The following is a 17,361-nucleotide window of genomic DNA, read 5'->3' as shown; positions in this document are numbered from 1 at the left end:
ATTTATGGCACATTGTTGTTCCTGCATGATTTATAATTTTTGATAACAAATATGGTAGCAAATATAAAGAAATAAGAAGCGTATTGGTAGGGACAGTTTATCTAGTATGCCATGAGGTTTGTCTTGGTTTCTTTTTTTTTTTTTTTTGGCATTTAGTTATTGCATGGGCTTAATAATAATAATAATAATAATAATAATAATAATAATAATAATAATGTAAAAAATGTATTAATTAATTAATTAATTAATTACTTATTAATTAATTAATTAAAAATTTTGCTTTTCTTGCCTAAATATTAGAAGAAGTCCAAAATTGCATTTTAAAAATAATAATAATGTATCAAAAATAATAATATAATAACTTCATCTATATGTTGAGAAATTATTAAATATTAAAATAAAATAAGAAAAGATTAATAAATAATAATATTTTTAATGAAAAATAAAATAAATAAAATATAAAAAATCCATTTTTTAAATAGAAACAGATAAAGGTAAATTAGTAATAATAATAATAATAATTAAAAAAATGTATGAAAATATAAAAAAATTAATTTTATTAGGAAAATTACAAAATATGAGCTTACTTTAAAAGTTTATCTAGATGTTAAATTTTTAGAAAAGTTCATAAATTTTTGAAACCCTAAAAGAAAACTCTAAGCGAAACCCAAAATTCTAAATTGTAACCTTAAACCCTATGTGCACTAAAGGAACATAAAGATTTGATGCATTTTTTTAACAGCATTTTATCACAAACGCTACTAATTAAAGTATTTTTATAATTTTAGTAATATTTTTAAACAAAAGCTATAAAATAAACACATAGCGGCACTTGAAATTATAAACGCCACAAATTAAAAAAATTTAAAGGCATTTGTAATTAAAAGTACCGTTAATTTACGACATATAGTGACATTTATTGTAAAATACCTTAATTTTTTACAATTTAATGATATTTGTAAATACAATCGCCACTAACTAATCAACCCATTCCACATTACTTAGTGGTGTTTTATATTTAAAAAGGCCTCCAATTTGCATGATAAGTTTCCAAAAAATCAAAAATCGACCCAGCCCCATCTTTTCCCCTTTTTCCTTTCTACCATTCGATTCCTTTCTGTCATTCTCTACTGTAAATTTCCCTCTCGATTTTCCTTTATTTTCCCTTCCTTTTCTTTTCTCATTCTTTTCCTTCAATTTTACTTCCACCAAATAACTAATTTAGCAAAATTGTGCTATAACCCATTTCGGCAACCATTGGCAGTAAGGCAAATCCCAGTTCAATCGACGGTGATTTCTTGGTTATCCATTTAGCTTTGCTCTCATTTTGATGATTTCTTCCATGGTAAACCTATTTTCTTCTATTTAGGGTTTAATTATTTGTTTTAAATTTAACAAATATGTTTGTGGTTTATAAATTCTCATTTAATAGTGGAATGTGTAAGTCTGTTTATTGGAAGAAAATCGAGCCCTAGAATTCGAGGAAAAAGAAGTTAATTTGATGGGTAGCAACAGCGGCTATCGGGTATTTGCAGAGGTAGGGTTTTAAGTAGAGTTCACTTGGATACAAAGGAGAAAGAAAAAGATATATGTATAGAGAATGAGGAAAAAGATACTGACTTCTAAATTCTTGTCAAATTCTTGATCTGACTTCTAAATTACTCTTAAAGTTACCTTTTTGAGCAGTTTAATTTCAGTAGATATTGAATTTCATTCTCTGCAAAATTGTATCCCTATGGTCCCCCTGATGCTTCGCTGCTTAAACTAATAAGGAAGGTTAGTGCTCAACTATATGGTGTTGCTTTTTTATTTGTACTATGCCAACGATTAATCTGCTAGGCACAAGTGTTAACTAATATTAAACCATTTATCTCCAGATTTTATGTCATACTGCTAGCTCTTGATATCTTCTACTATTTTCTTTGACACTACAACTTCAATAACTATTCTCAAGTTACTTCAACAATCCACAAGCAATAAATTTGACAATAGATGGATAGGGTTGGGTTCATACAGGAGATCTTGGATACTTTGATGAGGATGGGAATCTCTATGTTGTTGACAGAATTAAAAAGTTGATCAAGTATAAAGGTTTCTGGGTAACTTATTTGATTGCATTTTTTTTATAAAATTAATATGGCTAATTTGCATTTTCTATCAAATAAAAGTTTTGGTGAAAAGAAAGACTCCTCAATCTTCATGAATATTAATGTCAAAAGGGATAGAGATATACATAATAGTTTCTACATCCAAGTATTGGCTAAATTATCCTCTATTCCTTTAGGAACAATTTTAATAGAATTGTAGTAGAAAAATAACTAATGAGCATTTTTTTATGGTTTTCCTTAGTTAATATATCTTCCTTAGAAGTATTTCCTAGAATAAAATTGATTCACATAAGCAGTTATTTAGAGTTGTCTACTTTTTTATGAGTATATAAATATATGATTCTATTTTCAATTGAATGATAGGAAAAAAAATTATTCTATTGTCTTTTGACTAGATCTATTAATATGAAAATCATCCTTTCAAGTAGAGTATCTGCATAGAAACTTTTAGAAAACGCAATGGATCTATTGAATAGCAAAAATGCAATTTAAAGCCACGAGTCAAGAACTAGCTAAGTCTACTGAACTTTTATTGAGAAGTTCTCTTTTTGTGTAAAGGCAAGCTAAGAACTAGTTTGGCTAGCTAATTGACTGTAAATGGCATTATAATTAATGGAACATGAAAATTAAATAACAAGAAGATTAATACAGAAACCAAACTCAGATAAATGAACAAACAAACTAAAACTGAAAATTAATGGAGTAGTAAAGCAGTAGCATGAAAATAAAAAAAAAAAATTTAAAACACTTGTTTCAAGTAAAAAGGCCTCCTAGGTGAATGCTGAACCTAATAGCAATCTTGTACCATCCTTATCAACCCCCAAACAGCCATGAAAAATCAAAGAAACAACAACCCAAAACAATCATCAAAAACTGGAAACTGGTTCTGAACAGCATCTGATTAAAATTCGGTTTCCACTCTCATTTGATAGTATTTGATCTCCAATTTTTTTTGGAAGTAACTAACTAATATGTGAACATGCACATAAATTTTCAAGAGCATTGGACATCATTTAGTACTTGAAATTTAACCAAAACCGTAGCAAAACAAAATCTGAAATTTCAGCTTGGAAAACAGAACAGCTGCTACTAAATCTTAGATCTGGCTCAAAATATATGGAATTTTGCTCTCAAATTTTATAGAGCTTAGATAACTCATAGATGAACAAGTACTAAAAAGCTTGATACAGATTGAAACCAAATTGAACTTGAAAAGTAACAAAAACCGAAATTAAATAAAATCTGAAGACAGAACAACATTCTGGAAACAGCTTTTAAAAACAGATTAAATTTACTAGCTCAATTAGAACTATTTGATCAAGAGGAAGCACTGTAAATCAAGCTAAAAACTAGAGGAACAACATATAAAAAACTCATAATTTTTTGAAACTGAAATCAACTTGAAAATTAATTAAACAGTAGCTAACATCAAACCTAGAAACCCAAAAACTGTGTTGAATAAACTGAAATTGCAAGTTTAAAAGGAAAATGTTTACTTAAAGGAACTAAAGTAGAGCTAAATAACAAGTAAAGGAATGTAAAAGAAACTTAAAATAAATTTAAAATGAAAGGAAAAACAAAGAACAAAGACTGCACAGCCAATAACATAGCAGCTATGGAGCTGCCAGCATTTGGAGTTCCTGCTAAAAAAAAAATGCCGAGGCATGTATGAAGGGGGGCTCTTCTATAGCTGAATAAAAGCTTTTTTAATGTTTGATCCCAGCTTCAAATGATGCAATCTCAACCTTCAAAAATGCCAAGTCAGCTCAGAGATATTTTGGAAGATAGACAATTGCCCATAACCAATTCTGCACGAGCTTCAATTTCCAGCTAGCTTCCTCTCCCATGTGCTGCTTGTTTTGCCGGTCAAATAAGGTATATTATTAGCTTCCCATTTGAGTTGAGTTGTCATCCTTCTAAAATTTCTTGATTGGTACAGTGTTCTTTTGCAGGTGATAGAGTATGTCCAATATTTATGAGAGAGGGTTCAAAAATATGAGGGTTCACACCCGGGATGGAGTTCCTAGCCCACAAAATTAAAGCTATGGGTATGTTTTTATACTAAATGCTTTCCATCTTTGAGGTTTAAATAATATTTTTTTGGCTTAAGCAGTTAATTTGCGGTTTAATAGGCATGCTTATGATGATTTGTGTATATCCTCTTCATTAAGCTATTAGGTATTCTATGATTTTTTTTTTAGATGGGAAATTCAATTTCATTAGGCTTGTTAAGTATAAAATTGCTTAAAATCTTTGATAGGCATAAAATCTTTGGAGCAGAAAATTGCTTAAGTAATGATTTTCCATACATTTGTGGAATCTTTTGCACTAGTTTCTCGGCTATTAGGGTTTATTATTCAACCTATAAAAAAAAAAAAAAACTTGTGGATCAACAAAAACTTGTGGATCAACAAACCATTTGCTATGATATTTACCTCAAAAATCTTAGTTCCTATTGATTGACAATTGCTTTTTGCGTGGTTTGCTCACCCTTTAAAATTGCCTCTTATTGCAAAATGGCAAGCCAACCGGCCATGAACAATGCAAAGCCTCTGACAGTATAGATCCAAGGATAGCCTGTTGGTAAAAAAAGTGGTTGTTGCTCTTCCTAAAAACTCAATGATGTATTAGGAAGCTTTTTTTCTTTTGTAGTATGCTACCTCTCGTGGCTTGCAAGATTACATGTAACTCATCGATGACAAATTTATTTGTTCTGGTTCATTTCTACACACTTGTTCATGTGAAAAGGCTTGTACAATGTATGATTGTTGATTTAATAATAATATTTTTGCTTTCTCATGCCAAGTATTCTTTAAGGTTTTTTTAATTGGCATTTGTATTTAAATATTTTGATATTTAAATATTTATAATATCTAGTTTATAAATTTGAATTTGAATTTATTTCTTTTAATAATTTTTTATTTAATTATAGTAGTAAATATTGAAAGAAATTAAAAAAAAGTAAATTTCTTAATTTAGTGGCATTTATAGTGAAAAATGTCGCTAAATTTCTTAATTAACGACGTTTGTATCTTTACGGAAAAGCCAATGGAGTCAGTCTGAGTCCCTAACTTAGATGATCTGAAAGAGAAAGAGAAACTAAAGTTAAAGGTAGTTAACTCTCTACAGGCTCAAAGTCTGAATAAAAGATGAATTTGTTATCTTTATGAAAAAGCCAATGGAGTCAGTCTGAGTCCCTAACTTAGATGATCTGAAAGAGAAAGAGAAACTGAAGTTAAAGGCAGTCAACTCTCTACAGGTTCAAAGTCTGAATAAAAGATGAATCTATTTGAAGAGAGGTTAAGAGTTATGGGGGGAATTGACTTTTATGGCTCTATAAGTCTGAATAAAAGATGAATCTATTTGAAGAGAGGTTAAGAGTTATGGGGGGAATTGACTTTTATGGCTCTATAAATATGATCGAACTTTGTTTGGTTCCTGATGTAGTTATCCCACCAAAGTTCAAAGTCCGGGAGTTCAAAAATATGATGGTATTAAGTGTCTAGTGACTCATGTCACTATGTACTATTGAAAAATATCCGCTTATACAAGTGACCAAAAATTGTTGATTCATGTGTTCCAAGACAGCTTTATTGGTTTTGCTGTTAGATGATATGTTCAATTGGATAAAACTCCCATTAATTCATGGAAGAAATTGGCAAGGGCGCTCATTACTCAGTATCAACACATTATAAACTTGGCTCTAGATCGCTTTTTATTATAGGGCATGGAAAAAAATGCAATAGAATCTTTTAAGAAATACATCCAAAGGTGGAAAGATATGGCTGCTCAGGTCTAACCACCTCTTATTAAGAAGGAAATCACTATCCTATTTGTCAGTACTTGTAAAGCTCTTTACTACAAGAAAATGATAGTGAATGCCACCAAAAACTTTGCTAGCATGGTAATCTATGGTGAGATAATTGAAAATGCTATCAAGAATGGCAAGCTAGGAGGAAAAAAGTCAACTAGCATGAGAAAGAGTGAAGTACCAAAGAAGAAAGAGAATGAAGCTCAAGTTGTAAGCCATGATAATCAACAATTTAAAGGTTTCCTTTAATTGAAAATGCTATCAAGAATAGCAATCTAAGAGGAAAAGAACTAGCATGAAAAAAAAAGTGAAGTACCAAAGAAGAAAGAGAATGAAGCTTAAGTTGTCAGCCATGATAATCAACAATTTAGAGGTTTTCCCCAATACCTGTCGGCAATGTATCCAATTTATTATTTATCCGTATATGGCGTAACCCCTCACACCTATCAACTTATCCCACCATCTGCTTATCCATCTATTTTCCAATCAAGTCATACATACAACCCCATTACTGCACCTGTTGTAAAGTCTGCCCCAAAACTTCAAACCAACAATTCGATAAGGTCACGAAATAACAAAGAGAAGGCTTCTTTTGATCCCATTCTTATGACATATATAGACTTGCTACCACAATTGGTGAAAAATCATTTGTTGATCCTTATTTATGTTGAGACAATGAAACCTCTTTACCCGAAATAATATGATGCTAATGCTCAATATCGCTATCATTATAGGATCACAGGTTATTCAATAAAAAATTGTGTTGCCCTAAAGCACAAAGTAAAAGGTTCATCAATGAGGGGTTGGTCAAGTTTGACAATAAAGAAAGGCCATGCATCACCAAAATTGCTTTGCCCAATGATATAGGAACATGGTTTTGAGGAGGTATTTTTAGAGTGTTTTTAGAAGTAATGAACTATAAGATAGTTTTTCCTGTGTTTATCTTGTATTTAGTTTTTCATGTGTTTATCTTTTATTTACCTCGTGTTTCAATAAAATGACAAGTGTATTTCATTATATATTCTTCCTATTCTTCTTTTTATCCTTACTTTTATATTCATCCCCTTTATGTTTCACTCATTCTCATATTCCAAGTAATGAATGTTTAGACAATTGTAATAATAATTTGAGGTTTAATTTTGGAAATTTCATTCTTATTGATTGAGGATTTTGACTTCTAATTTGTTTGGGTGAATTAAAGTTGACATATTAAAGGGTAGGAATAAAGCCATTTTAAAGGATTGTGATCCCTTATATCCACAAGCTCGCTTTTATTCAATATAGGTCCTTCAAGAAAAGTATTCATATTTGAAATGAGAAATGATCGTTTTTCTTTTACCTTTCACAAAAAATGAAATCATCCACTTGCTACCCCTTTTGAGACTATTGTGATTTTTTTTGAAGAAATCCACCAAAGATCACCCTCCACTTTGGGGGAAAAGTTTGAGAAAAAGATCTATTTGCAAAAAAAAAAAAAAAAAGTCACAAATGATTGCTAAGGTAAAGAAAAAAAGAAAAGAGAATAAAAAAAGAAAAAGAAAAATCTTTTATGCATGAATCCTTCTTGAAAAGGAAAATTGAAAGAAAAATGAGATTGTAAGATGAAAGAATAGTGAGATTGTAAGATGAAAGGAAAAATGAAAAAGAAAGAAAACATGAAGGCATTTGATAAAGGATGGGATAAAATGCTAAGATGCTTTTAAATGATGAGAGATGATCCTTTGGTTTACACCCTTTCAAACACATATTTTGAGCTTAATTTATCTTTTTTTTTTCATAATCCTTCACCATAGCCTCAATTATATGCTTAAAAAGTTCATTTCGATCAAATATGAATGTTGAAATTGAATAATCATATGTTGAACTTGGGCATGCTTATAGATAATGAGATTTTTATATTTTGGTGATTTATATGAATTTAATGGAATGCTAACGAGAAATGAAGCAAAGAAAGGGTGAAAAGAATGAAAAATAAAAGAATGAAAAATATGAAAAGAAAAAATGAGAAATAAAAAAAAGGAAAAAGGAAAACTTAAATAAAAAATCCAAAAACACGATTTAAGTAAGTTGAAAGCATGAATTAGATAGCCTAAGAGTATTTAGGAGTCCAATGGGCTAAGCGGCAAGATTTGGATTTTAAGCCTAAAGGGAGCAAAGGTAGTCAATAAAATGAGTTTCTAAGAAAGAATTTTGGATTGGTATAAAATATTGCCTGAATATTCATTATTTTGGGATGTTCAAATCCCATCCAAACACTTATCCTAGCAATATGCTTTGACATTGTCCATTTGTTTATTACCTTTTACTAGACTTATTATTGCATTGAATATCCCTTTTCTTTGAACTACTTTGTTTTTCACCATTGTTGCTTCCCCATAATAAGAAAATATATGATGAATTACATTTTTTGTATGAAATTAGAATGATGAGAAATAATAGAGAAAATACATGAAAAATCCCTACATTACTTCAAAAAGAAAATCAATAGTGATAAGGGTAGAATGAAGATAGTGTGATGAAAGAAATTTACAAAAATGTTGATCCACATAACTTTCAACAAAATAAACATCTCGAAAAAAGTTTAGATTTGGTGAAAGGATATTTTTGAGGGTTGATAAAAGTTATGAAGATAACCTGTTTTGAAAATGAAAATTAAAAATCCTAAGAACCTTTTTACCATAATTATGGCTACATTTATTGCATTTCATGCATTGCATTCATGACATTCACCATATATTGCAAACAAAAAGTTTGAAATAGCAAAAGGAAGAGAATTTTTCAAGTACATGAATTTTGAAGTAGTAAATATTTGGTTAAGGAAAATTTTTAAATGATAATCTTTGATTAAGAAAAGGATAAGACTTTAACTTTCTATTGAAAAGTTTCACAAAATGTTCCTCTGTCTCAAGAAGTGTATTGTTAAAGAATCAATAGGATTTATTAGCCTTCTGAGCATGATTATTAAAACATGTGGTTGTCATTTTCAAGATTATTTGATCTCATATTTTGACTTGGGCTCAAACCTAGTTTAATTTTTTACCTCAATTTAGTCTAGGTCATTTAATTTACTAACTTCACACTTAGTTTTCGTCACTTATTTTCAACCTTGATTCAGTCTAAGTCATTTCATTTTTTTGACTTATGGTTCACTCTCAGTCACTTATTTTTTACTTTAGTTCAATCTAGGTCATTTTAATTTTCTAACTTGCGGTTTAGTCCCAATCACTTATTTTCAACTTTGGTTTAGTCCAGGTGATTTTATATTCTGACTTATGGTTCAGTCGTATTTTTTTACCTTGGTTCACTCTTAGGACATTTTAATTTTCTGACTTATGGTTCAGTCTTGATCTTTTATTTTTGGCCTTAGCTCAGTCCAAGTCATTTAATTTTTTGACTTTGCGATTCAGTTCTGATCACTTATTTTTTGACCTCAATGTAGTCTAGGTAATTTAATTTTCTAACTTGCGATTTAATCTTGATCGCTTATTTTTCAACCCTAACTTAGTCTGATCACTTTTATTTTTTACCTCGATTCAGTCCAGTCACCTTCATCATTCAAGTTTTGGCTCAATCTAAATTATATGTATATATGTTTTTTTCCTTTTCAACTTTGGCTAAGTCTAAGTTATTTCATGTTTTAACTTTGACTAAATCCAAGTCATATTATTTTCTAACTTTAACTAAGACCAAGTTATTTTATTTTTTACTTTGGTTTAGACTAGGTCATCTCATTCTCTAACCATGGCTTAATCCAAGTCATCATGTTTTAATTTTTCCCTCCAACCAAATTATCATTTGTGACTCTAGACCCTATCCAAATCATTCCATTTTGAACTTCAGTTGGGTCCAAATCATTTCATCTTCGAACACGAACGTAATGGATATTTATGTTTTTGCACAATTCTTGTTACACAAAATATGCATAAAGAGGGACAACTGTAGAGACTCCATTTAGTTCGAGGTCTAAATCAATTGGGCATAATTTAATTTTAGGTCCAAAAGCGTAATTGTCAATAGAGTGGTTCTTTTTTTTTTTTACTTTGTTTTATTATATATTTTTATTTATCCTCTTTATTTTATTTTATTATTTATTTTATCTTACTTATTTGCTTCTTTATTGTTTATCTTTAATTGCATTAATTTAATTTCCTTATATTTATCTAACTTTTTTTTTTAATTTATCTAGTTATTTCAAAAAAGATAATTGAGAAAAAAAAGAATGAATGGCCGTAAATAAAAAGGGAATGGTTAGTGATAATGTAGATTTATAATGATTAAATTTGAATTTAAACTTTTTAAAGATAAATTTTACCTTTTTTCATGATAATTCTAATTTTTAGAGCTAAAATCAATCTAAAATTCTCCTTATTGTACCTTATAAATAGACCTTTAAATTACAGAACTAGGGGCACAGAACAATTTAGCAACTTTAGGCAACCAATTCCAATCGAGTCCCAAATTAAACCATTTTCCAAAAACCCAAATTAAACTAATTTTCAATAAGACTCAATCATTAATAGCAATTATCACAGAGAAAACAAGGGAGCAATTGTAAAGAGCTGGCAACAATAAGAGCAAGCACAACAAACATGGAATAGCATAACAAAAAAAAAAGTGATCATAGCAATAAAAACATTCTGGCAAAAAGGTTTTTTTTGAAATTGTATGGAGCTTTGGTGTTGATTCGACCATTTGAGTATTCAGGAAGTTGAAAAGGTTTAAATTGGAGGTTTTGGCATTTTTCTTGATAATTTTTGGAAAATTCTAAATTCTATTTGAATTTTTCAGTTAGACGTAAATTTTTTTCCCAAGTTTTCGTGACAATATCCAGAATTTGATGGACCCCTAATGAAGTTTTGTAGCAAAACCATATCACTATTGAGCCTCAGCAAACCTACAATGAAGTTTTGCAAAACCCAATGCTGAATAGTGTTTTTAGAGAGAGAAGTAGAAGAAAAGGGAAAAAAAAGAGATGGAGAAAGAAAAAGTCTGAAATTTTTTTTTTATTTTATATTGACTAAAAAATGACACCATTTAAGAGTCGCAAATTCAATCAACGTGTGTGTTTTCCCATTTAGAGGATTTAACCCACACGCACCCAACCCGAAATCCATATCTTTTCAACCTTTAAAGCCAAGCCAACAAGTTAGTTGAGCCACTAAGCTTTAAGTCAACCACTTTGCCTGAAGCCGAGCTTTATTTCAAGTCGCTAAGTCGAGTCTTATTTTTTGTATTTCTTTTCTTTTGTTTATGGTTATTTTTATTTGTTTGATTATTTTTATTTGCTTATTTGTTTATTTATGTATTTATTTATCCATGAATAAATTAAAAAATACATATAATAAAAATATTTTTGGACAAATAAACCTTATAAACATATTTAAAGGTTCAATTTGTTTTTTTAAAATAAATTTTCCAATAAAGTAAAGCCTTACTAACATATTGGAAGGCTTGTAATTTTATTTTTAAAATTTGGAAAAACCTTATGAATTTGTAATAAAAAATTAAATTTTAAGAAAAAACAAAAATATAGTTTTCAAGAAGCCTTACCAACATATTGGAGGGCTTGTGATCTTTGAAAATAAGGTTATACCAACATATTGAAAAACTTTATGATTTTTTAGTAAAAATTAATATTTAAAAGAAAATACAAATAGTTTCCTTAAAATCTTACCAACATATTAAAGGATTTTAAAATAAAAAATTAACAATTATAATTTTGGAAATAAAAAAGTCAACCTCACCAACATATTGGAAGGTTGAATTTTTTGTTTTGAAAAAAATAAATTTTGCATAAATAAATGTTACCAACATATTAGAGGGTTTGTGATTTTCTTTTCAATATAAAAATAAGATTTTACCAACATATTGAAAAATCTTATTAATTTTTTGGTAAAAAATTAAAGTTTAAGAAAAAGATAATGTTCATGAAATCTTACCTATATATTGGAGGATAATTTTGACACAAAATCTTACCAACATATTAGAAGATATTTATGAATAAAATATTTTTTAAAAATTAGATTTTGAATCTTTAATGCTGGAATTATTAAGAGCATTGCAAATAGCAATCTCTATGTAAATTACTACGTGAGAAATTCTTTCTAAATTTTACCAACAAATTGAAGAATTTAGAAAAGATTTTCAATACCAAGATTCTCAAAAATCACACTTATCACAGATAAAAATTTTTCTTAAAAAAATTAAACGAATCCAACAATGAAGCTTTTTTAAAGCATGACAAATAGTCTTTTTGAATACTTTTGAGGTGAAGGAAAGCCTTAAAATTATTACCAACATATTGGAGTAATTTTAAGACAATTTTCAATAACTAATTATTTGGTAAGATTTTTAAAACTTTTGGTAACACAAGATCAAACTGGTACCATCCCTTGGATGAGAGTTATAGGGGCACTATAACCTTCTCTACATGCAACTGTACTCCAAGATCTAGTATTGGTTTCTTAGACATGAATCTACCTTTTAAAGATACTAGAGTCAAGCTTGAGACACCTCTTTAGAATGGGATAGATTCGATTAGGTGGCCAATTACACCTAAACAAACAAGATTAGTGGCAACTCCTTAAGTCATGTCTAGTGATAGGTCTACGAATCTATACATTATGCCAATGGGCAAAAAAATTCAATTGAGCCATCAAAGTCTTCAATCTTTGACCATTTGAATGCGTAATCATCTAAAAAGATAAATTTTAAGTATATACACTTAATCTTTTGTGAGTAAGCCTATTCATGTTCATTCAAAGCTTAGAAAACTCAAACTTCAAAAAGGTGGCATGCAAGCCAAAAAGAAAAGCTTCCATATTAGATAAATCCAAAAAATTTCATAACATGATTCTTTCTCAAATGAAGAGACAAAGTAGATTCCATCTTCAAATAAGGAAGAGTTTGAAGAGATGAAAATCCTTACTTTTATTCAAGTGTCCATAGAAGAAGTTAATGAAAAATCTTAACGAATATCTCAAAAAGCCTCTTTATCATTTGAATAGAGAAATCAAGTTATGATTGACAAGTTGAAGAAGTGATTGGAAGCTAAAAAATGCTAAGAGTGTTATCAAGCTTGGATATTCGAAGCTTTCAATAAGAAATTCAAGCCACGATCATGGAAACTTAGTCATGGCTGAAAAAAGTCCAATAAGCATTTCACATTGTATTGGCAACAAGTTCCTTTCAAAATGGGATGAACCATTCATTATTTAAGAAACATATAGCAGTGGTGCATTGATCAAAATGGAGTGAAGATAGGGCCCATCAATGACAAGTTTCTTAAGTGTAAACATACTTCAAACTCATGGTGCTCCTAGGCTAAAGCCTAAATTGCTCATGTTGTTCTTACGTTGCTCTTAGGCAAAAGCTTCAATTGCTCATGTTTCTTTCTTGTTACTCTTAAGCATGAGCTTAAACTATACACAAAAAAAGTGCTTTTATGCATGAGCTTAAATTGTACATAAAAAAGATGTTGCTCCTAAGCACAAGCTTAAATTGTACACACAGAAAATGCTCCAAGAGTCTAAACTACTTGAAAAACATGATGCTATAAATTGAACTACATGATGACTTGGTCCTTCACTTTTGAAGGTACATAGGCATTTTAGTTTCATTGTCAAGTTAAGTTGAAATAAGAAAAAAAAAGATTGATTCTAGTATATTTTGTTACTTAAAATTACAAATCATCATGATAAAAGTAAGTTTGAATATCATGATTAAAGTTGTTAATTTTCAAGTAAAACTAATGTTTACAAATCAAAATTCCATTAGAATTTAATTTGTAATTCAAGGTTTTCATTTAACGTTTTTTGAGCCTTCTTGAGAGACTTTTAACATATCTTGGAACAAATTCATTGATTTGGCTTTGTGTTCATTATGATTGGTAGAAGATTTAATGGTTTTCATCTTTTCGTGAATCTTGGAGACATCAATTCTCTTTTGTTCTAATTCATCTTCGATCTTATTAAGTGAATAATAAAAATTTTTTCATTGCAAAGAAAAAAAAATCTTTGATTGCCTTCACCAAATCATACTTTAAGCTTTAATTTGTGCAACAAATTTCGTGCTTAAGTGATGATGATTCTTTAAGGCAAATTTCAAGTGTTTAAAATTTCTCAATTTGATCCTCTGATGACATGCTAAAAGAAATAAAAGATTTAATATCATAACTTGTGAAAAATAGTCTTCCATCATACTTCTTAATGAATTGACTTTTACAAAGTGGTTTTCTCTGCATCATGCTTTTTAATGGAATGAATTGTGCAAAGTAATCTTCCATCATTTTTCTCAATGGATTAACCTGTGTAAGGTAGTCTTCCATCATGCTTTTCAATGGATTGACTTATGCAAAGTAATATATCTCTTCATGCTTTCTAATGGATTAACTTGAGTAAAGTGATCTTTCGTCATGCTTTTAAATGGATTAACTTGTGCAATGCAGTTTTCCATCATGCATCTCTATGAAACTCATTGACGCAAGTCTAAAGAATCTTTCTTTTGCTTGAAAGTCAGGTTCTCTTCTTGAGATTGAATTCTTTGCTTCTTTGTGGTGCTCATTTATTCAAGTCCATAAAATCTTTCTTTTGATTAGAAATCAAGTTCACATCTTTTAATTAAATTCTTTGCATCTCCATGTGACTGTTGATGCAAGTCCACAAAAATCTTTTGTTGCATCTCCATATGAGTTGACTCCCTAGCCTTGTAAGCATAAGGCTTTAAGAAACATAATTTTCCTTGAAAGTACAAATCCACCATCTCTATGAGACTTATTTATGCAAGTCTAGAAAATTTTTTTACTTGAAAATCGAGTTCTCATCTTTAGCTTGAATTCTTTGCATCTAAGTGTTACTCATCGATGCAAGTCCATAAGATATTTCTTTTGCTTAGAAATCAAGTTCACATCTTCAACTTAAATTCTTTGCATCTCCGTGGGACTATTAATGTAACTCCATAAAATCTTTTCTTGTATCTACATATGAGTTTACCTTTTGTCTTGCAAGCATGAGGCTTTGAAGAACACAATTTCCTTTGAAAGTACCAATCCATAATAACAACTTTGTCTTAGTCATTCTTCAAGTGGTGAAAAAAAGCTAACAAGTATTCACAACGTCTTAGAATAAATCTTCCTTTGATATCAGCTTCGATTAACTCTACAACACATGGGATGACAGTTGAAGAATGATTTAAGTTATAAGTCTATGACTAATTAAAAAGACCAAGTCTTTAGGAGTTTAATTAGTAGCATATTTCTTGTTTGATTATGGGTTACAAAGTCTATGTCCATGTTCTTACTTTCCTTGTTTTTAGTTTAATAATAGTGGTTCAAGTGCATAGTATTTTGCTATTAATTACAAATTTTTGAACACTTCAATTTATTTTTTATAAGACTTTTTAAAGGCCCCAATGATGTAAATAAAATAGGAATAATTGTGAAAGTCTCTAAAACAACTACCCAACAATTATGGTATCAAAGCAATAAGTATCCTAAAAAGTTCACTTTTGTTATGTTGTACCTGAGAGTGATAGCAATCAATGGTAGTTCTAGTAATGTTTCTCAGTCGCTCATTTCTATATTTAAAGAAAAGTTTTACAAATTTTGGAGTATCAAGATAAAAACTTTTCAAATCTTAAGACTTTTAAGGTTTTGTAAAGATTGGGTACATGAGAAAGATAAATATGAAGAGCGACTAAAAAAAAACAAGAAGCATTCAAAGCACTATTTATCATTTAGGAAGTAGTCCATTATACATTTTTCTCAAAAATTATAGCATCTAACACTTCAAAATAAGCTTGGGCAACATTACAAAAAACATTTTAAGCTTTCCAAAGGTAATAGCTATAAAACTCTGAACTCTCTAACATGAGTTTGAAACTTTGCTAATGAAAAGTAACGAAACAGCACATGATTTTCTGTCTAGAGTCATTGCAATTGTTAGCCAAATGAGATCTTATGGTAATGAGATTACTATTTAGAGTGTAGTTTCCAAATTTTATGCAGCTTAACTCCAAAAAAGTTTGATCATATAGTTGCTTCAATTAAAGAGCCTAAGGATTTGTTTAATTTTTCTTTTAGTGAACTAATGGGTTCTTTACAAGCCCATGAGGCAAGGCTAAACAATAGACAAGAAAAGAATGATAAGAAGGCATTTCAAGCAAAGGCGAAAACTAGAATAAATATGTCTGCTGGCAAAAGATGTAGAAGATGTGGCTTTCATGGTAGAAGACATGGCAAAGGTAAATGAAAAGGTCATTTTAATGGCAAGAAAGGCAATCATTTAGTGAGAAAAAAAAAGACAAGAATGATGTCCAATGTTACAATTGTAAAAAATTTAGACATGTAAAGGCAAATTATTGGAACCAAACAAGCTACATGAAGGAAGAAAGTTAAGAAAGTAAGTTATTTATGGCCCATTTGTATATTAATAAAGTTCTAGATGATGTTTGGATTATGGATGGTGGGTGCTCGAACCATATGATTGGCAATAGATCATTGTTTAATGAGCTTGATGAGTTACAAAAGTTACAATTTAAACATAAAAATGACATGCAGAAACAAGTTGAACAAAAAGGCACCATTATAGTGGAGACAAGAAATGGTAAAGTAAAATTACTTTTCAATGTCTTTTTTATTCCTATTTTTGAATATAGTTTGATGAATGTGGGACAATTAATAGTTGGTGGATATGCAATTGTGTTTAACAATAGAGTATATGTGATTAAAGATAAATTTGAGCAAGCTATGGTAAATATACGTATGATAGAGGACAATATGTTTCCATTCAAAGTTTCTAATTAAGAAAAACAAGCTCTTGTTGTTAGTAGGAAGGATGAGTCAAAGTTATGGCATTTTTTATATAGACATCTCAATATTAAAAGCTTATAACTTTTGAGTAAGAAAGGTTTGGTTCTTAGATTGCCTTAAATTGGGTCTCTTGATTTATTTATAGGTGTATGTATGGGAAACAAGCAAGAAAGTCTTTTCCAAGTGAAAAATCATAAAGAGCTTTTAAATGCCTTAAATTGATACATGCCGATTTATGTGGGCCCATGAAACTAAATCACTTGGTGGGAGTAAGTTTTCTTGCTCTTCACTAATGATTATAGTAAAATGAGTTGCGTTTATTTTCTAACCAACAAGTCAGAGACTTTTGAGGATTTTAGACAATTCAAGGCTCTCATGGAGAAGTGGCATTAACATAAAGACCTTACGCATGTATCAAGGTAGAAAATTTTTATCTAATGAATTTAATTTATTTTGTAAGGAAAATGGCATTTATAGTGAGTTAACTGCAACTTACATTATAGAGCAAAATGGATTTGCTGAGTGAAAGAATCGCACTATCGTGGAAATGGCTAGAAGCTTGTTGCAAGTTAAGAAACTTTCGAATAAATTTTGGGCAAAAACAGTGGCAACTTAGTTTACTTATTGGATATTTC

The 17,361-nt window shown here is 29.5% G+C and overlaps 1 long non-coding RNA gene across 2 annotated transcripts; it reads left to right on the top strand.

Moving 5' to 3' along the window:
- The first annotated feature begins 1,022 nt into the window (after positions 1-1,022).
- Positions 1,023-6,629, top strand: LOC111309248 (uncharacterized). 2 transcript variants are annotated; one of them, XR_016331009.1, is made up of 3 exons: positions 1,023-1,345; positions 3,832-3,983; positions 4,061-4,907. It is a non-coding gene; the product is annotated as an uncharacterized LOC111309248 (long non-coding RNA). The 2 variants fall into 2 exon arrangements; XR_016331008.1 differs by lacking the exon at positions 1,023-1,345 and adding an exon at positions 5,482-6,629 and having other exon boundaries at positions 1,544-3,983; positions 4,061-5,407.
- The last annotated feature ends 10,732 nt before the right edge of the window (positions 6,630-17,361 follow it).

Source organism: Durio zibethinus, chromosome 2 (genome assembly GCF_047325235.1).
Source record: "Durio zibethinus cultivar Kanyao isolate XHJ-2024 chromosome 2, ASM4732523v1, whole genome shotgun sequence".
Classification (NCBI taxonomy): domain Eukaryota; kingdom Viridiplantae; phylum Streptophyta; class Magnoliopsida; order Malvales; family Malvaceae; genus Durio; species Durio zibethinus.
Note: the sequence above shows the minus strand (reverse complement) of the source record. Positions and strands in the feature narration are given on the sequence as shown.